General features: G+C 39.1%; 1 protein-coding gene and 1 long non-coding RNA gene across 3 annotated transcripts in view; one reads left to right on the top strand and one right to left on the bottom strand.

Moving 5' to 3' along the window:
* Window positions 1-365: 365 nt before the first annotated feature.
* On the bottom strand, window positions 366-1,393 carry LOC123622641. Its single transcript, XR_006729565.1, has 2 exons — window positions 1,222-1,393; window positions 366-670 (listed from the first exon to the last, which is right to left on the bottom strand). It is a non-coding gene; the product is annotated as an uncharacterized LOC123622641 (long non-coding RNA).
* PKIG (cAMP-dependent protein kinase inhibitor gamma) overlaps window positions 1,235-21,110 on the top strand; it is an 81,956-nt gene continuing 62,080 nt past the window's right edge. Inside the window, exons 1-2 of one of the 2 annotated variants that reach the window (XM_045529166.1) lie at window positions 1,337-1,436; window positions 15,299-15,360. The gene's annotated coding sequence lies outside the window, so the exon portion shown is untranslated. Of the gene's footprint in view, window positions 1,437-15,298; window positions 15,361-21,110 lie in introns of both variants that reach the window. The other variant, XM_045529168.1, reaches the window with a different exon arrangement.

Raw genomic sequence — 21,110 nt, 5'->3', positions numbered from 1 at the left:
GGATCATCCTGCTGTTGGTTGGAATGCGTAGACTAGGACAGGGGTGAGGTAGTGTTGGGGGTAATAGAAGAAAAGGCAGGACCAGTTAGGAGACTACTGCTGTATATATAACTTGAAGATAGGTCTGTATCTAAACCATATCTACCTTGGTCCCTCTTAATTCTTGCTACAGTAATCTATTTTACGGATGTACCATAATGTATTTACTCAATCTCCTACTGAATGGTGTAATGAATATCCTTTGTGTTCAAGTTCCAGTATATCTGCAGAATTATTCCAAGAAGTATAATTGCTAGACACAAAGTAAACAATTTCCCATATTGACATTAAATCTTGTCAACCCAAATAAATGGCTGAGGCAAAAGTCTCAATCAGTGGAGGTTTATTAAGCCACGATTTTGAGGATGTGCCCTGGGAAAAACAAAAGTAGCAGAGATGCGGCTGTTTTTCCAAAGGGGAGGTTTGAACCTTCAGCATTTTAAAGGCTCAGAGAGAGAAGGAAAAAGGCAGGGTTGAGGGAGGGGTTAGTGGTTACATTCTTGTGAGGCCCTAGAAATCTACATTTTACTTAAAATAACAGAGACAAGGAAGCATCAACTATGTCGGTGTCCCGGGTAGGTGGAAGAATGTTTCATTCAGTCTTTCTCCACTTGTTACCTGTAAGATAAACCTGTAATTCTTTATTAGTATGGAATCGAACAGGCTTTAGTTTTAGGTGCTAGACATAGGTATAATTTGCATGTCCTTGTTTATGGGAGGTTAGCAAGAAATTCCCTCAATGCATGATCCCTGGGGCCTGTTCCTCACAGGTGTCTGCGGCTTTTACCTTCTCTTTTGCATAAGGAGTTGGGGGGCGGGGCTGAGACTTAGATTTCGTTTTTACAATCTGGTGATCTAATTATCACCCAACGAAACAGGTTTATTCACTCTTTGCCACATCACCCCTTCACAGATTATAAAACAAAGGAATCTGCCACCCTCCTCCCCATCAGTTTTCTCCTCTTTAAATATTCCCAGTCTAGCAAGCTGCCACCTGAGGCCTTGTCTCGTCAAGCGTGCCCATCTCAGGTTACATAGAGATAAACTGAAGCACGAGCCGCATTCGAGGCACAAGTCCTCTGCCTGGCCTCTCTGTCCCCCTTCCCCCACCTCCCTCCGGGACAAGTTCCAGGCTGCCAAACCCAACGCAGATCCCTCACTGACCACGACTCCGACACCCACCGCATTCTTCCTCCGCCAGCTCCGCCGCTGCGGAAGGCGTTGCGACTCAGCAGGTCCCCTGCGAGCCTCCGTAGCGCGAGCGCCGCGGGAGTTCAGCAGCCGCGGTCGCCAAGGTAACGGGCTCCGCTGCGGGCTGCGGGCGCCAGGCTGCCCCGGGGAGGCGCTGCGGGCCGGCGGCCCCGGCACGGCGAGGCGGCGAGGCGGCGAGACGGCAGGTGAGCAGGGACCCAGCGGGCAGTGCCGGCCCCAGTGATCCGGCCTGCCGTCGCCTTGTAGGGACGGGCGAGGGCTGGGTCGCGGGGGACCCCAGGGAAGGAGGTTGGGGCCGGACTTTTGTCCCTCAGCTGCGTCGGGGGCGGCGCCCCCAATGCCCTTTGACCCTGCCCCGCGTTTAGGTGGTGTGCGCTTTCGGCTGTTGATCGTAATTTTAGGCATTGCTTGGCCTTATTTGGAAGTTTGTTTAAAAAAAAAACAAAAACCTTATTTGGGGATCGGGGGTTAACTCGAAAGTGCAGATAATGTTTATGTGTGCGACTCCTCTGGGGCCAGAGAGGATTGACTTTGTGCGTCAGTTTTCTTGCCTGCAAAATGGGGATAATGATAGCATCTGTCTTACAAGGTTATTACAAAGTAAATTGACATTTCAAATTATTGAAGGTAGGTCCTCAATACTTGGGAGCTTTTATTATTACTACGACTACAAGGAGGTCCATCAGTGAGTATTTATTGTGAGCCAGGGTCCGGGCTGATTACCAGGGGTGAAAAAGTGAATGAGACATCTTGTCCTGAGGGAACTCCACAGTTTTAAGGAGGAGACAGATCCATAAACAGGCATTCACAGCGACTCGAGCTATGGTTTTGGACACATAGAGGGCTGTGAATGCACGTAAGAGACAGCCTAGATTTCCGGAGGGGGGTTGGTGAGGATAGTCAAAGAGAGATTCCAAAAGAAGGTGACTTCTGAAATGAGACATGAAGGCTGCCTTTGTATTGGCCAGGGGATGGGGCTGGTGAAGTGCACCCTGCCTTCGAGACCGAGGGCGTGTGCAAAGCCCTGGGGGGAGAGTGCAGACTGCATGGGAATCTGCAAGGTCTGGTCTGGCCAAATGATGATTGAGAGATAAGCAGGTGTTCCTCCTGAAAGACTTTCTTTGTAAGTTTTGAGGAATTGGTACTTTATTTTGGGGGCAGTGGGAAACCATCAAAGGGTTTTAAGCAGGAGGGAGGGTTTGGGGTGTGTGTTACGTAGTGTGTGCGTGTTTGCTTAGAACTATGGTTCAGAGAGATCAGGGGTTTTTTTTTGTTGTTCTTTCTTGGTCTCATCACTGTTCCCATCTGTTTTTCACTTTGCAGCCATTTATTTGTGGGTGATTAAAAAAAATATATGTATATATAGCTTTGAGACAAGGTCTTGCTATGTTGCCCAAGCTGCTCTTGGACTCCTGGGCTTAAGCCATCCTCCTGCTTCAGGCTCTTCAGCTGGGTTGGGTGCCAGGTGCACACCACCACACCTGACTAATTTAAAAAATATTTATTGAGCATCTACTATGGGCTAGGCATTGTATAGGTAGTAAGGAAACAGGTCCCTGCCCTCATGGAGATCACACATTAGTGAGGAAAATATACATCAGAGAATTGATTATAAGTGTGATGCGAGTTGTAAAAGGGGGTGCATATTAAGGTGAATCCAATCTAGTTGGGAGATTTGGGAAGGGTCTTGATAAAATGTGTGGAGGGAGTAGTATGAGTTAGCTGTAGTGGGCAATATTCTAAACATGTATTCCAAACCTGTTCAAGGTACATTCATGGAGACGAAAGCAGTCCATGACAACTGAAACTTAAAGATCAATGTTTTAAGAGATCCATCTAGAGGGTTTAAAAAAAAAAAAAAAGGCCCAGATCATTCAGGGCTATTGTATTGCATGCTCTTGGAAGAAAGAGCCATTCACGTAGGCTATACCAAGAAGAAATGGCTAGAGATGTAGGAGGGTAACCAGGTGCGTACAGTATAGTAATGAAGGCCAAAGGAGATGGTCAGCTTTTCTGGATGTTACTGAGGTGTTAAGATAAGTTAAAACTTAAAATGTTTCCTTTGGATAAATAAATACAGAGGTCACTGGGGACCCTCATTGAGCAGATTTGGTGAAATGGTGGGGGTGGAATCTATAATATTGGCAGCTTTCAAAGGTTCAATGTAATGTATCAGTGGGATGAGTTACGAGTGGGATGTGAGAAAGACAAAGTGTAGGCAGCTCAAAGAAGTTTGGCTGTGAAGGGAGGGAGAGAGAAGGCTGGAGAGCAATTGGCGAATAAGGTGAAGTTTTTTTTTAAGCATGAGAGAGAGAGATTAAATGCTGTTGGCAAAGAGCCAGTAGAGAGGGAAAGGCTGAGAAGTTACAAGAGATGAAGGGGAGAATTGATAGTGTAACTTTCCTGAGAAGGTGGGAGTGAATAAGCTCCACAGCACAGATCCTTTAATAGGAGTCTGATGGTTTCTTTTTGGAGAAGTAGGAAGCAAGATAATTGCCAAAAGGAGTGCAACAGTGTTACGCAACAACAATAAATGAATAAAAGGTGTAAGTGTGGAAAGAAAGTCACATTTTCCATTATTGGCAAATAGGCATTTATTGAACTACTATTGTGTTAAGCACATTTCATGCATGAGAATCTCAATTAATAATATAATCTTTCCAACAACGCTGTGAGGTAGGCCCTATTTTAATCCCTAGTTTATGGATGAAGAAACTGAGATAAAATGCTCACCCAAGATCACACAATATTTGAATCCCGGTCTGTATGAGCTCAGAGTTTTTACTCTTAACCACTAACTAGATGATATAATTCTCTACCTATAATATGATTATCTGCTGAGGAAATTCAAGAGAATTAAGTTAAAAATACTTAGATAAGGTTAAATGAACAAGCTGCTATAAGATAGATAAAAAGCAATAGCTTTATGCAAGCAATTATAGTCAAAAAATGTAATTGCAGGAGAAATGACAATAGCAACATGAAAAATAAATACTTAGAAATTTAAAAATAAATGTGCCCAGCTTAGTCTCATAGAGTAAGAGTTGGCTTGGGGGTAGTGGTGGGAGGGCAGAATAAGTGTTAGGATGAAGAGGCTATGGGAAAATTAGGATATTGATACCAGAAAAGGGGCAGGCAAAAATCAGGTGTCTATCATAAGATATAATTGGAAAGTATGTAAAGATGTGAACTATGATGTTTTTATAATATTGAAAAACTGAAAACAGACTAGTTAAATTATGGTGCAGTCACATGATGCATACTATCAGTTCTTAGAATTAGGGCGGGTGCTGTGGCTCACGCCTGTAATCCTAGCACTCTGGGAGGCCAAGGCAGGTGGATCCTTTGAGCTCAAGAGTTCGAGACCAGCCTGAGCAAGAGCGAGACCCCCGTCTCTACCAAAAATAGAAAGAAATTATATGGACAACTAAAAATATGTACAGAAAAATTTAGCTGGGCATGGTGGCGCATGCCTGTAGTCCCAGCTTTTTGGGAGGCTGAGGCAGAAGGATTGCTTAAGCCCAGGAGCTTGAGGTTGCTGTGAGCTAGGCTGACACCATGGCACTCTAGCCCGGGCAACAGAGTGAGACTCTGTCTCAAAAAAAAAAAAAAAAAAGAAAATTAGGTAGGAGCCATATATATTAGAAAGATGTTTACATCATATGGTTAGGTGCAAAAAGCAGATTGTAGTATGTTTGTGTTTTTGTCTCTTTAAAGTGTATACATACATATTTATAGAAAATATGTCTGCAAATATTCTTTTAAAAATTTTTAAATGTTTAATCGTGATAAAATTCACCTGAAATTTACCATCTTAACCATTTTTAAGTGTACGGTTTAGTAGTATTAAATATATTCACATTGTTGTGCAGCCAATCTCCAGGACTTTTTCATCTTGCAAAACCAAACTCTGTACCTGTTAAACAACTCCCCACTTCCGCCTCTCCCCCAGCCTTTGGCAACTACCATTCTACTTTTGTTTCTATGTTTGACTACTCTAGATACTTTATATAAGTGGAATCTTGCTGTATTTATCTTTTTGTGAGTGGCTTATTTTACTTAGCATATTGTCCTCATGGTTCATCCTAATTGTAGCATGTGTCAGAATTTCCTTCTTTTTTAAATGCTGAATAATACTCCATTGTATGTTTATACCACATTTTGTTTACTCATTCATTAATTAATGGATATTAGGGTTGCTTCCATCTTTTTGCTATTGTGAATAATGCTGCTATGAAACATGAGTGTATTAGATAGGTAAATTCTTTATGTCTTTGTTAAGAGATCACGGGGAAACTTTTATTCCTTTCCTCATTACCTTATTTTTCTTTTTTTATGAGCATGAATTGCTTTCACAATCAGAAAAGGCAATCAGGATGGGGGATGGGGGAATAAAGGTAAAAAAGGGCAGTAGCAGTGGGAATGGAATGGAGAGGTCGGATTTGAGAGACATTTCAGAAGGAGAATCAGCAACACTTGACTGACTAAGAGGTAAGGGGGAGAAGAGTGAAAGGTAATGCCTTGCTGGCCTCTGATAGGAAGAGGCATCCATCCTGGTGGGGTTTTGACTAGGGGAGGAGGAAGCAAATAAGCCTGGAGAGCCACCTGAGTCTTTTTTAGCAGTCTGGGCTTTTTCCAGAAGATAGACACCATTGAAAGAAAGTGAAATTACTTGATCAGATTTCATAGAGTACCCTGGCTCCCTCCAACCCATTCTGCAAGCTGAAGCCAGGTAGTGCTGAATATCCCTTTGGGTTACTAAGATTTGAACCTTTGTTAATTTCCTTTTATTTGAGATGTGCCTTTAGTGCTAAAAGATACATACCTACTCTTCTAAAAGCACTTGGAATGTTTTAAACCAAGTCTTATTTAGATTACATTGATGCCTAATTGTGGTTAGTTTTATCTCAACACAGTCTCCTGTAAATTTACTTTCTACCTTTAGTAGGAGAAATGTGAATAATTGGGAAAGTAAAGAGAAATATAAACAATTCAAGGTAGAGAACTTCAATTTACTTAAAATATCTTTGATACTCTCCTTTGAGAGAAAAGGACCAATATAAAGTCAGCAGTGTCATATTAAGGAACTATTACAAAACAAAAATTCTTAGGGTCCAAATGGATCCGGCCCATCACTTATCTCTACTCCCACAAACCTGTAGTCTGTACTTCCAGAGCATTACAGAGGAAGCTAACTGTTGTGCTAACATTTGTAAATAGCTTTGCAGTTTTTAAGAGCTGGATTTCCAAAAGATACATATCCATGATCTCATTTCAGTTCTCCCAACAATTTTATGGGGTAGGGATTATCATTCCCCTTTCCGACTAAGAAGATTACACATCAGAGGATTCAAGAGACCACTGCTGCATGCTATATCATAATAAGGCCTGGAGTTTAAATCCAAGTTTGCTTATTTTCTGCTTATGTTTTAGACTTTTATTATGGAAAATTTTAAACATATCTAGAAGTAGACAGGATAATAAAATACACCTATGTACCCATCTTTCACCATCAACAGTTATCGACATATAGTCAATTATAGTTCATCTGTACTCTCCACTTTCTCCCCACCTTAGATTATTAATAATAAAAAGCAAGTCCTAGACAATGTAGGGACCAAGGCCCTTGGCCTACTAAAGGTTCCCCAAAAAATCACTGACATGAGGCAGATTGATTAATAAGATAAAAGTCATACAAATTATACAGGAAGAGAGCCTTCAGAATGAAGACCCAAAGATACAGGGGAAATCATCCATTTTTATGCTTAGGTTCAATAAAGTATAGACAGCCACATAGAAATATGATTAGACAAAAAGGGCATGATCTAATGCTAATAGACTGAGTGGGGAAACCCAGCCCCAGCAAGGCCTGTCTGTCTAGATTTTTCTTGGTCTCTCTGAGTATGCATTCCTGTCTCCTGGGTATAGGGCAGGGCCCTCTCTGGAATGGGGGTCCTATGACCTACAGTCAAACAAGGTAGGTCAGATAATTTCTTTATGGCCAGATTTTACACACAATAATTTTAGGTTTTATGGCTGGTTTGGGGGAAAAGGGTTCCTGGTTTCTATGACCTGCCTTGGGGAAGAGGGATTCTAGTTTCTCTGACTAGCCTCAGGGAAGAATGGGACTGAGAGAAGGGAGCACAGGATAAGGTCAGAAAAGACCTTTTGCTTCTGAGGCTTTCATTTAGGAGTACTGTTTTCTGAGCCCCGATATCATCATATAGTTTCATCCATAAATACTATACTTCAATATGCATATCTAAAAGAAAAATACTTTTTCTCCCCCTTCTGTATAATCACAGTATCATTATTATACCTAAGGAAATTCGTAAATATTACTTTTGGTATTCAGTTTCCTTAACAAGCTCATAAATATCTTTTATATTTTAATTTTTTAAAAAAAAACTTACTTTTTTTTAGCGATGGCGTTTTGCTATGTTATCCAGGCTGGACTTGAATTCCTGGGTTCAAGTAATCCTCCCACTTCAGTCCCCTGAGTAGCTGGGACAATAGGCTCATGCTACTGTGCCTGGCTTTTTACAGTTGCTTTGTTTAAATTGGGATCCAAACAAGGTCCCCATAATATACCTGGCTGATGGTCTCTTAAGTCTCTTAATGTATAGCAATTTCTCCTCTTTTTTTTTCCTCCCCTTGCCATTTGCCCTTCTCATATTTGGGTTTGGCTGATTGTATCCCTTTAATGTGTTTCTCTTTAATTTTTTTTTGGCCATTATACTTTTATAAGTGGTGCTGTGTACTTCCTATTGCATCACACCAGAAATCAGTAAGGTCTAGGGAACTCTCTTTGTGTAATATTAAGATTAATCATTGGGTTCAGATGTTGATAGCATGATCCATCCATTTTAAGTTTCCCATCAGTCTTTCACAGAATGGCTTTAGCAGCTACTAATGATCATTGCCTAGCTCTTTTATTTCATTAGGGGTTGCAAAACGAATCTGTGTTTTCTGATGCCAAGTCCTGTGCTCTGTTTAATCCCTCTGTCTCCTAACTAAAGGAAGCCTTCACTCACTGTCATGTATTCTCCACTCTGGTAGGTGGAGAAAAATTCTTCATTGAGGAGCTCAATTTAATGTAGTAATAAAAAGGAACCAGAACCTGCATTCTCTGTCCAACACTAGCTGCTCCCAACATTGCTTTCCTGGTTTGGCCTTATGCATTTGCAAAACCAGATAACGGAAGGGCTGCCTATGTTAGTTAGTATTTTTCAAACTGTTGGTTGTTACACATTAATAGGTTGAAGAAAATTTAGGGTAAGGATTCCAGCATATTTTTAATGAAAGAAGAGAAAAAATTAGAGTACATATCATAGAGCAAGAATAAGATTTGTTTTATAAAACTTTTGTTTCAGCTCTATTTATATATGTCTGAGCCATGATGTAAAATGTATTTCTTATTGGAGTCCTGGTCAAAACAATGTTCCAATATTTAAATGACCACCCTGAGGTATAGCAAGTTTCTCAGCCAAGGATTCAATGATGTTCAAACCTGCTTCTTATAAAATAGTACAGTATATTGATCACTTTAGAAAATTGTACAGTATATTGACCCATTTTAGAATTTCCTTTAAAGGCTTTCTTGGGTGACTGACTACCAGTTAACCAAAATTACATTCCCCATTGACCTAATCCTCTGATATTCAAGTTGAATTGGATACATGAAGAATGTGAATCCTCCAGAGATTTTCACAAATACTGATGTATTTGATTCTCTGGTTATACTTGGGGTAGAGTATGATTCTAACCAGGACTGGAACTGCTAGTGGCATGCGGTGCCCCATCAGTATTAGTTGGTTGGGCAGGGGAAAGAAGTTAGGACTGGGCAGGAGTGAGTGGGTGGAGAAGCTGACTCAGCCCTTTGGCTGGCTTCTGGGACATGGGAATTCAGGTTCAATCTAATGTTGTTCCCGCCCTAATCAGGATTGGTTTAGGACATAAGCAGGTAGAATACTTAGTGACAACGGCAATGAGAGACTAGGAAATGCACACTTTGGGCTTCAGTGCACAGTTAACATTTTAAAGCTGTGGAAACTGGGGTTTGGAGAGTATAAGTTGCTCATAATCAGCCAGTAAGTAAGGGAGCCAAATTTCAAGGCTTTACCATACCCTGGAAATATTCTGAATAAATGTTTGACTGAGTAAGTGCCTTAATAATAGCATCTACTGCATAAGGTTGTTGTTAGGGTTGAACCTGTAGTTAAAGCACTTAACCCAGTGCCTGGCAATGAGAACCACTTGGTAAATATTAGCTGCTGTTAATATTTCTGAATCGTATTTTATAATCTTGAGTAGTTGAGCCTCTCACTTTTTTAGTCCAAAGCCCTGCTCAGTTTCATTTTTTAGCTCCTACCTTTTCTTCTATATGGTCTTCTGGCACACCCTTATTGAAAACATGATTAACAGTCTCCTTTGGCTTGAGGCAATTAACAGCCACAAGATGTTAGAGAGAAGTTAGGGCCTGATTAGGGTGGCTCTGAAAATGGTATTATTTGGGGGAGATGATGGATCCCTTGTGAACAAAGACACTAAGTAAAATGCACATAAAGCCTTATTTTTTGGTGTTTTAATGTAATTTTTATCAAAGTAGTAATAAAACCTTCTAAATGCTATACTGTATAGGCTATAACATTCTATATTGGGGATCTCAGCTGCCTGAAGAATGACTATCATATACATATGTCATTTAAAAAATGTAACTTCTAAGTTTTTATAAACAATTTAATATGATAATATTTAGTTGTATATGAGGGCAGGTCAGATGGTTTTTTTTTTTTTTTTTTTAAGTACTCCTCCATGGGCAGTATATTTTTAAGACTAGGCTATGTTTTTATTTTAATATTTGTACCAAAGCTTAGCATTATACTGCTTATTAATTGTATTTTACTACCTAAGAAAATAAATATGTATTATTTTAAATTGGTTTATCTAAAGCATAATATCTGTTTCCTTGTGGATTTTTAGTAAAAACTTGAAGCACTAGATCTTTTCAGTGTAGGTTATTTTCTTATGGATAATCTAGTAAAGCCAAAGGCCCCATGATTGAAAGTAACTGAAACTTAATTAAAATGTTATTTTCGAGGAGGCTAATAAGATGTATAACTTTTCTATGGCCTAAAGGTCATTGTTCTCCGTTAGCTAGTCTTTGGAAAGTCCCAGAACTCATAGGAATGCAGGGTTGTATAATGAGAACAAGAACTTGGGTTTCAGGCAAATCAGGGTAACCTTGAGCAAGGTCTCTGAGTTTAAGTTCCCTTATATGTAAAATGTTTCATGAGGTCATTTGAGAGTTATTATAAAACTTGGTCACTAGAAAGACCTTAATAAATGTGACTTACCTTCATTTCTCCCAGTCCTGATTTCACAAACCCTCCTATTCTGTGCTACTAATCACCAAAAGGAAACTCTTAAAAAAAATGCTGGTAGTCTAATCCTGATTTTCAGTGTCAGTTAAGCATAACATAATTCTGTTGCTTTCTTGTGTGCATAAGGTTTAACTTTCAATGGTTTTTGATGATCTCCTGCATATTGTATGTGGCACATATTAAATGTAGTGACCATATTTTCTGAGCCAAAAACTTGGGATTGATGGTGTGATGAGTATAGTATGCATAGGGTCAAGAGAACAGAATATTTTGAAGTAGTGCAGTCTCAGGGAAATGGTAGATGTGCTTTTATGTATCCATAAGGAAGCAATACAAAGTCATGGTTGGGAACAAGGCTCTAGAGTCCCTGGACATGAATTCAAACTTTGGCCCTGATACTTTCTGCTTTCATGCACAAGTTATTTAACCTTTCTAAGCTTCAGAGTTTCCTCACTTGTGAAACGAATATTATGAGATTTCTTTGTTTCTTGTTAGAATTGCATGAAATAAAGGGCTCAGCACAGTCTTGGCAGGTAGTAAGTACTTGACATATAAATGTTAGCTGTTGTATTATTGTGAGGCCTTTGAAAGCTGTATACTTATATAGTAACCTTTTTTTGCAAAAGCCTGTGCAGAAAGCTCTTCTAAAATAACTCAATATTTGGGAGTTTACTGTATAATTTCTTTATCAGGCTGGTATGGAAAAGGCACAGAAATATTTTGAAGACCCCATGCCCAGCCTTGCATGCCCACTGGGAAGACCTGACTGACTTGCCTTCTGAAAATATTTGAATAACTCTCAGCATTTATTCCACTGCTTCTGAGATACTCTCTCTGTAATGTGGATATGTTGGTATTAATATAGTTTACTTGTGCTAGAGATAGGAGAGACTTTAAGGTTATAGTCCACTGTCTCAGGCTTCTTTCCCTAAGATTCTTTTGGTGTACCCTCCACAGAAAACTGGCTTCATCCTGAGGCTAGCAGCAAAATAGCTACAGTAGCTCTAGGCCCTGGATCCATGTATGGCATCTGCCTAAGGAATAGAAAGATTATCTCGTCCTCTGCTCTTCCCCTAAGAGTCAGAATTTTTCTCAAAAACCCCCAGAAAACTAACCCTAGAATCTCAGTGGCCTGGGTTGGGTCATGTGCCCATTCCTGGACCAATTCTGGTCACTAGGGCAATGCCACGCCCTGATCAAGTCATTTACAAGAGGGATGAAATTATCTTTAAGCCAATCAGAAACAGAATTGTGTTTTTGTTAGGAAGGATGTTTTTCTATGATTAAGGGATGGACGCAGAGTAGATTGGTCAACTAGGAATTATGTTGGCTGCTGATAACAGTATTTAAATAAGACATGTTATTCTTCTCTCAAGAAATACTAAGTCCAAAGTAGATAATCTGTTGCTGGCTTGGCAGTTCCACAGTGCTATCAGGCAGTCTAAATCTTTCTCTCTCTCTGCTTCACCATCATTATCACATATTTTGCATTCTCATGGTCACCTTTTGGTCACAAGTGGGCTTCTGGCTGTCCAGCCAAACAGTCCTTGAGGCAGGAAGAAGTAGGAAAGCAGAGGGCAAAGGTCACTCTTTAATGCATTTTAAGTCCCAACCAACATGTTCAGTTTACATCTCATTGTCCATTCTTATTTGGAAGGAGGCTGGTAAACGTAGTTTCTTAGCTGGACACATTGCTATTCCCAGGAACACTGTTGCTGTGGAAGAATGGGAAATGGATATAGGCCTGTCAGTGGGTGGTGCACACCGCTATACCTTCCATTTGGAGGCAGCTGCTGTTTTTATATGTTTACTGTCTTTCTGTTCATGATTTTTTAACCATACATTACATAATGTTTCATAACTCACTTTTCCCATTTTACTACATCATGAGTATTTTTTTCATGGCAGTTATTAAACAGTAGAAGCTTCTTAACCACTCCACTTATCAGATGCTTAACAGATGCTAGATTAACAGATCCTTCCCATTCTCACTATAAAACTTAATTAAGTGTTTAATTCTCATGGCATTCTGAATGTTCTCTGCTAGTAGACTATTCTCTACTATACTGTCCAGTGCAATAGGTACTTGTTGTGTGTGGCTGTTTAAATTTAAATTAATTGAAATTAAATTAAAAATTCAGTTTCTCGGTCTTGATAGCCACTATTTTTAATTCAGGTTACTGTATTGGACAGCCCAGATATAGAACATTTTCATCATTGCAGAAACTGCTGTTGGACAGCATTGCTTTAGAGCATCAGTACGCTATAGCTCTTTCCCATTTTTGGTTTTAGGGGGTAGTGATTAAAGTCATCAACTTGAAACTAGACTGCCTGGGTTTGAATTCTTTCTCTGCTATTTACTAGTTGTGAGACCTCAGACAAGTTACTTGACCTTACTATGCCTCAGTTTCCTTATTTGTGAAATGGTGATCACAGTGGTATGTAGATCATGAAGATTAAAGAACTTAATATATATAGAGTACTTAAAACAGTGCCTGGCAGACCTTAAACACATTATAAATATTTGCCATGATGTTGATGGTGATGATCAATAAGAGTCAGCTGGGTTTATTCCAAGCCTCTTTGAGTTTTGCTATTGTAATTATAAAATAATTAAATGTTATGTTAACTAATGAAATATGAGGGCAAAAAGTAAAAAAGATATTGCTTTTGTAAGTTGAATGTGTTTGAAAGACCTGACAAAGGTAAATAGCTAAGGAAAAAAATTTTTGTCAAATTAGTGATGGAAGAGACCTGAAAAAATTGAAGAAAAAATTTATCAAAATGTAGGATTCTGCCTTCAGAATACCTCACAAGTGTCTTTCCAGTAAAAACTGGAAACGTAGACATGCATCATGGATGTGGTTCATGCAGGAATTTTTAATTGCTTGAGCTTAATTTTCAAAGAAAAGGCCTTGGTCTATTATCAAGTATTTGGCAAATAAACATACATTTTTAATGATTCCTCTTTTTAACTGTATTTTTAAAAATGAATTACACCATTATTGATCCTGATTGCATCAGGGATAGAGCTTCTACTTTATTTCTTTTTAAATTGTTATGTATGGGTTACAATTCATCAATTGAGATGAATAGTATCATCAAGCCCTATTATTGGACATTTACATTGTTTTTCAGTTTTAAGTATTATACATACATATATATTTATTTATTTTAAGGCTGGTCAAGTGAAGCAGTGGGAGAGTTTTAAGTATTATAAATTATTATCTGGTGGTCTTCTTTCTGGCTAAATCTTCTCTATCAGTATGTTTTAATCCAAGGACTTCAGAGGAATTCTTCCCTTCCTTATGGAGAGGCCTAGATTTCAGTCTGGGAGCCATTATAATATCATAAAAGAGGGCATGTAGCATTGCAGATCTAATTTTGCTTTTGGATTTAGCTCCTTTTCTTCTGTGGACCACTCACTTATTATATTTTTTTTTCCTTTCTTTTCTTTTCCTTTTTTTTTTTTTTTTTTTAAAGAGATGGGGTCTTGCTCTGTTGTTCAGACTGGAGCAAGGTGATGCCATGGTAGCTCATTGCAGCCTCAAACACCTGGGTTCCAGCTCAAGCGATCCTCCTGCCTTAGCATCGCATGTAGCTGGAACTACAAGTGCATGCCACCATGTCCAGCTAATTTTTTAAATTTATTTTTTGTAGAGAGAGGTTCTTACTATGTTGCCCAGGCTGGTCTTGAACTTCTGGCCTTAAGCCACCCTCCCACCTCAGACTCCCAAAGTGCTGGGATTACAGGTGTGAGCTACTGAGCCCAGCCCCTTTAATTTTTAATTTTTTAAATTAAATTTTACTTTTTTAGAGACAGAGTCTTGCTCTGTCATCTAAGCTGGAGTGCAATGGCATGATCATAGCTCACTGCAACCTCGAACTCCTGGGCTCAAATGATCCCCTTACCTTAGCCTCCCAAGGGCTGGGATTACAGGCATGAGCCACTGAACTTAGCCCAATCACTGATTTTAAATAATGTTTAATATGTCAAAAAGTTTGGACATCCCAGAGAGTTCAGTGTCATGGAATTTGTCCTGATGTGACTTTTTCCAGCTCACATTGCACTTTGTTTGAACTTTTCTTTTTATAGCATTTCTCATAAATAAATTCCTCCATAATTGCTTTTGCATTCATTTTGTTTTGTGTCTGCTACTAAACTCTTAGCTTGCTGAGGACAGGAGTCCTTCATTGGACCTTTGCATATCCGAACATATAATGAGTGTTGAATTTGTGTTTGTAGAATGAGTGAATGAATCAATGTCAGTTTCTTCTGTTGTTACATAGCTGTCTTTAGTAACATTTTCCTTTGAATTCATCATCAGTAGAGGCTCTAGCCTTTTCAATAGGTCAGATTCCATGTTAGAGCAAAAAAATGTTTATAAGGTTATTTAAATGTTATAAGGTAATATTAAATGTTCATAAGGTAATTTAAAATATAAACAAAGGTAGAGAGAATAGTATAAAGAAACCCCCATTACACATTATCTAATGTCAACGATTACCAATATTTTAGAACAAATTTTGATTTGGGATTAGAGTAGAGAAAACATGAGGACTTTGGGATGTCCATTTTGGGAAGAGAAGCAGGGCAGTATGATGGGCAGGGTAGAAAAAGGAGGTTGGTGGTCCAAAGACAAACCTGCCTACCTATCTTATAGGGTTGTCTTGAAGATTACATGAATTGATACTTGGAAGTGCAAAGAACAATGCCCAGCACATGGTGAGTACAACTTAAGTGTTGCTGTTGCTGCTGCTGCTGCCGCCATTACTATCACTACTGTATATAGCTTGAGGGAGCTGAGAGTGGTGGCCATGGCACTTACTACCTTAGTGACTTTGGACACCAACCTTTCCTGGCTGCAGTTTCTTCATTTGAAAAATGAGAACAGTAATAGTGACTTATACATAGCATCTTATACCACACAGGCAGTGAAATAATACATGTAAATGTGTTCTGGATTAATTAACATTAATCACAATTTTCCAGAATAGTGTTCTGGTCTGCAGGGTGGGGGGACCATGCTTCTGGAGTTTGTATGGGAGTCAGGCCAGTTCCTTCTAAGGGCTTTCATTCTGAGACTGCAATATTTGCCCGAGTCATTTGTCAGACTAGCAGATAAATACTATAACACAATAAGCTTTGTTTCCATTTGCAAAATGTTTTTTAAAGCATGAAAACAATTTCACTTTATGTAGTTTGTCCATATATGCACTGGAAATGAAATACTTATCAACCAAGTTGATAAAGGCTTAAAAATAGTTTTCCTAAGGAGCTGTTTGCTGGGGATTAGTGTTGGAAAAATTTTGTAGCAGAATCTCTTTCCCTATCTTTGAAATATAAACAGTATCTTCATTTGCCTAGACTTTTCTTATAACAATTTGCTCAACTCCTAATTAAAGACAGCTAGTTCTGTAATCCACAGATTACTTAGCTACTTTCCCAAAGCCAGAATTTCTCTAGAAAATCAGTTTTCTTTTAAGTGAAGACTAAGTTTTAAACACTTTGCCTTCTCCTCAGTACTGCAAAGAATTATAATTATGTAGAACATTCATCCAAACCAAACACACACATGTCTGAGATAAGAATTAGATACTGTGGGAAGAGAAATGAAATATCTCTGATGGTTATAATAATTTTCTTCAGTGTTTGTTTGGACAGGACAATTGGCTGTCACGTCCCCTGGGTATGAGAGTTACATAAACCCAGGTCCAAAAGTCAATGCTCTAGCCTTAAATTCTCAGAAAGTTTTAAAACTTCTTTTAAAACTACCACTTGCCATTTAGGTTTGACTGTTTAAAAGTTCGACTTTTATTGTTTCAGATGTTAAAAATTTGGCCTTCTTAGTATTTGTGATTTATAGCATGTTGTCCTTTTACAAACTTCTTTATCCCAACAAATTAAACTCTTACTCTATGCCTCCAAATAACAAAAACAAATACAAGATACAGTTTTATCTCAAAATGAGCATTATCCTAATGTTACCATTTGACCCCATGACCTATGAAGTCTTAGTTTTTCCCCCATAGCCTGTTCTATTTAAATGCTCTATTACACAGTCTTCTTTTATTGATTCTTTTTCCTGGGATTTCAGCATATTTTGTTGATAATTTCTTTGCAAAGGATATGGAACAAATCATCTCTAGTAGTCATCCAGCCATTGTTATATTAGAAGATGTGTTACTTCTGATTTAAACTTCCATTTGAGAAGGTAGACAGGAGAAACTTTGGGTTTTTATAATTATAGGAATCTTTTGCTTTTATTTGGTACATATTATGTCTCTTTGAGTGAAAGGAAGTCAGAAGGGGGTCTAAATATACTCCTTGAGCTTTCTTGTTAATCATTTAAAAATGAAATTTGGAACTAGTTTTAACTTCTGAAGGAATTGGGAATTTTTTCTAATACCTGGGTTTACCTTAGTTTTTTATGTATGGGACCTTTAGGACCAATATGATTCTTTCATTTAAACATCTACTATGTGCTTACCATTGTGTTGTGTGTTTTACATGTTTTAAGTCATTTAATTCTCACAGAAGCATTGTTGGGTAGATATGAGGGGAGTTGAAAAAGTTTGTAGAAAAATGGAATTAAAAGATAAAAAATATAAACTTTGTTTTTCAACTTAAGCTCCATCAAGGTCAAGACACTTTTTTGTAAGGGATGATACCAGCCATTTAATTCATCTTTAAAGAACTGAGGGTCCTAGGAATTCAACCATGTCAATACTGTCTTTTTTACATTATTAACTGAAGAAAAATTGATGCCCTTTAAAGATCTTTTTGTTTCCTAATCTTAAAAAAAAAGTCAGAAGGAGCCAAATCAAGACTGTAAGGTGGACGTCTAATGATTTCCCATAGAAATGCTAGCAAAATTGCCCTTGTCTGATGAAGGAATGAGCAGGAGTATTGGCATGGTGGAGAAGGACTCTCTGAAACTGTCCTGGGCATTTGCTAAAGGTTTGGCTGACTTTCTTGCAATACTTTATGATAAGCAGGTATTATCATTCTTTGGCCCTCCAGAAAGTCAACAAGCAGAACGCCTTGAGCATCCCAAAAAACTGTTACTGTGACCTTTGCTCTTGATTGGTCTACTTTTGCTTTGACTGGACCTCGTCCACCTCTCGGTGGCCATTGCTTTGATTGTGGTTTGTCTTCAGGATCGTACTGGTAAAGCCACGTTTCACCTTCTGTTACAATTCTCCAAGAAATGCTTAAGGATCTTGATTCTACTTGTTTAAAATTTCCATTGAAAGCTCTGTTCTTGTCTGCAGCTGATCTGGGCACGAAGGTTTTGCCACCAATTGAGTGGAAAGCTCAACTTTAATTTTTCAGCCAGAATTGCATAAGCTAACCAGTTGAGATAGTCTGTGGTGTTGGCTGTTGTTTCTGCTGCTAGTTGTCAGTCCTCTTCAGTGAGGGCATAAACAAGATTAATTTTTCCTCACAAATTGATATGGATGGTCTGCCAGGCTTCATCTTCAACATCGTCTTGTCCCTTAAAACAAGTTATGTGTTTGTAAACAACTGATTTCTTTGGAGCACTGTAAAGCCCTTTCCTAAAGCATTGATAATTTCACCATTCTTCTACCCACACTTCACCATAAATTTGATGTTTGTTCCTGCTTCAATTTTAACAGAATTCATATTGCTCTGATAGCGGCTCTTTTAAAACTGCTGTCTTATCCTTCTTAGTGCCTTAAACTAGATCCTGTGCAGATGTGTTATAACAATTTAGTACAAGTTTATTTTGGTGCAAAAAAAAATTTGAAATCACACATAGTTTTTTCATAATATGCATTTCCCATGAACTTTTTAAAGACTCATGGGTATGATCTAAATACCCAGTTGCTTAAGATAAAAACTACATCTTCCTCTTTGGTCTCTCTCACCTTCCTGTCCACATCCAGTCTGTTTGGTTATGGTGCTATAGCAGCAAAAACTCACCCTGCTGCAATCTGGGAGCCATCAGACAATGGCAGCGGTCTCTTTGCTACTCTTCCTGATTTCTTTCTTGCCCCATTATAAAATAAATAAATACACATATTGTATATGCATGTATATAAATCTATTCTCCATTTAGCAGCCAGGGTGACCTTTTTTCTTTCACCTTTGAGATAATTGTAGATTCACATGCAGTTATAAAAATTAATACAGAGAGATCCTATGTGGCCTTTACCCAGTTTCCATTAATAACATCTTGCAGAGCTATAGTCCAATATCACAACGAGGATGTTGATATTGGTACAGTCCACCAATCCTGTTCAGATTTCCCCACAGAGTGATCTTTTAAAAACATAAACTTGATCGTGTCACTCTCAGCTTAAAGCACTTCCATGGCTTTCCATTGCTCCTGGATTAACATCCAGACTCCTCAACAGAGCTCCCCAAAGCCTGTGGAATTTAGCTCCTGCCTATCTCTCCAGCCACATTGTTTTTCTTGCTCACCAGGTGCTAGCCAGTGGCAGCTTCGTTCTTTTCCTGGAACCTGTGCCACTAATTCCCCCCCTTAAGGCGTTTGCACTGTGCTCCGTGTTCTCTTTGCCTGGGATGCTGTTCCCCAGCATTTCACATGCTGACAGCTCTTCCTTAGGGCTCAGCTCAAACATCACCTCAAGGCAGCCTTCCCTGACTACTCCAACTTAGCCTGCTCTCCACCCTATTTAATTTACTCGTTACTTCATTTAATTTTTTCATAGAATTTGTTACTGTCTGAAGTTACGTTGTTTAATTGCTTTTAGTAAAAGGTAAGCTAAAAACAGTGGGAACCTTGTCTGTGCTATTTGTTGCTTTGTCTGCCATGCTTAGAACAGGACATGGTGTGTAGTAGGCACTTAATAAATGAATGAATGAACTTTATGGATGAGGAAACTGAGTTTCAAAGTGATTAAGTTACTTATCTGTAGTCACACAGCTAGTATACTAGAACCATGAGTGGAAGACACAGGCACAAAAGCCCCAAGGGAGCGTTGAGTTTCGCCTATTCAGAGGACAGGTGGGACCATGAGGCTGGTGGGGGATAGACAGTGAGAGGGAAAGTGGTACAATTTCAGACTGGAGTAGTCAGGAACCAGGTTACCTCAGGCTTTGCAGACTGACAGGAGTACAGATGTCATTCTAAGCACAGTGGGAAGTATTGGCAGGTTGTAAGCAAGGGGACGCCATAAAACAACCTGGTCCGCTTAGCTCTGGAATTTTACTCTGGTGCTGGGACCAAAGTCCCAGTCTGGAAGGATGCTTTCCTTTTCCTTGCTTTGTCCCTATATGTACGCTTTTCTCTTTGAGACCATTTCAAGAAAAGGACTCTGGTCCTGTCACCTTCAGAATAACACCCATTAATCACATCACATTGGTCCTTCCAGTAGGGAATTCAGGCAGAATGATGGGTTTCCTGGAGGGAAGGGAAGACATGGCATGTGCTGGGCTTTGTGTATGTTCAGGAGGAGGCACGATGTGGCACCCAGATCAGTACCTCAGAGTGCCCTGGCCTCTGATGATTGTGCAGTGTAGCACATGCAGTTTAGAATTCTTCGGGACCACCCTCAGCTTTATGTTAGCACAGAAGATATTTCCACGTAAAGTGTACTGTTTGGAGCAAAGCCTTTGGATCAAGTTTCATCTGAGGCAGTATTAAAAACAAGGGCAAGTTCATCAGAAAGCAAATGCAGCAGCCTAGATCAAAGAAAGATTTCACCATGCACCTCTGCAAGAGGCTGTGAGAAGCCTACAAAAATATATAGCAAAGAAAGACATAACATAGCCCTTGTCTTTAAGGAGTTTAAAGTCTCTTTAGAAAGATACCTGTAGTCTGAAAGGTAATTGACACTGCAAGGCAGTCCTGTGTTAAGTTTCTGGGAGAAGGACTCCAGAGAACAGCCAAGTGATGGCTGAGCCTAGCAAGGCTCACAAAGGAGCTGATGCTTGGCCAGCATTCTAAAGGATGAATAAGAATTAGAGTCAGAAGGGAGAAAAGGCATTCAGGTGGGATGGGGAGAGAATAAGATCAGGAAATGTGTGAGAAAAAAATGCACTAGAGTATCAGAAGCATAAGTAAGATCTGTCTGTCTGGAGTATATTTAAGAAGGGGATAGAAGGAAAGGATCTGATTGGAAGGATTCTTGGTCAAGAATTTCCAACTTTCTGCTCATACAAGTAACTCAGGGTGGAAAAATGGGCAGGTGCGTGGGTGAGTGACTATTTACGGAGATATGATGGTAATAACTATGACTTCAGTAGTGCCTTCTCTGTGCCAGGCTGTGTTCTAAAAAACTTTTACTTATTAACTCATTTAATCCTTATAACAACTCTGTGAAGATAGGTAATATTATTAATATTATCCTCATCTTATAGATAGGGAAACTGAGGCAAAGAGAAGGAAAGTAATTTGTCTATAGTGACAGAGTTCTAGAGTCAGTGCACTTAACCTCTGTTATGACCTCTCACCTAATGAGGGCCAGATGGATTTTTCCCCTCCA

This window comes from Lemur catta, chromosome 17 (assembly GCF_020740605.2).
Source record: "Lemur catta isolate mLemCat1 chromosome 17, mLemCat1.pri, whole genome shotgun sequence".
Classification (NCBI taxonomy): domain Eukaryota; kingdom Metazoa; phylum Chordata; class Mammalia; order Primates; family Lemuridae; genus Lemur; species Lemur catta.
Note: the sequence above shows the minus strand (reverse complement) of the source record. Positions and strands in the feature narration are given on the sequence as shown.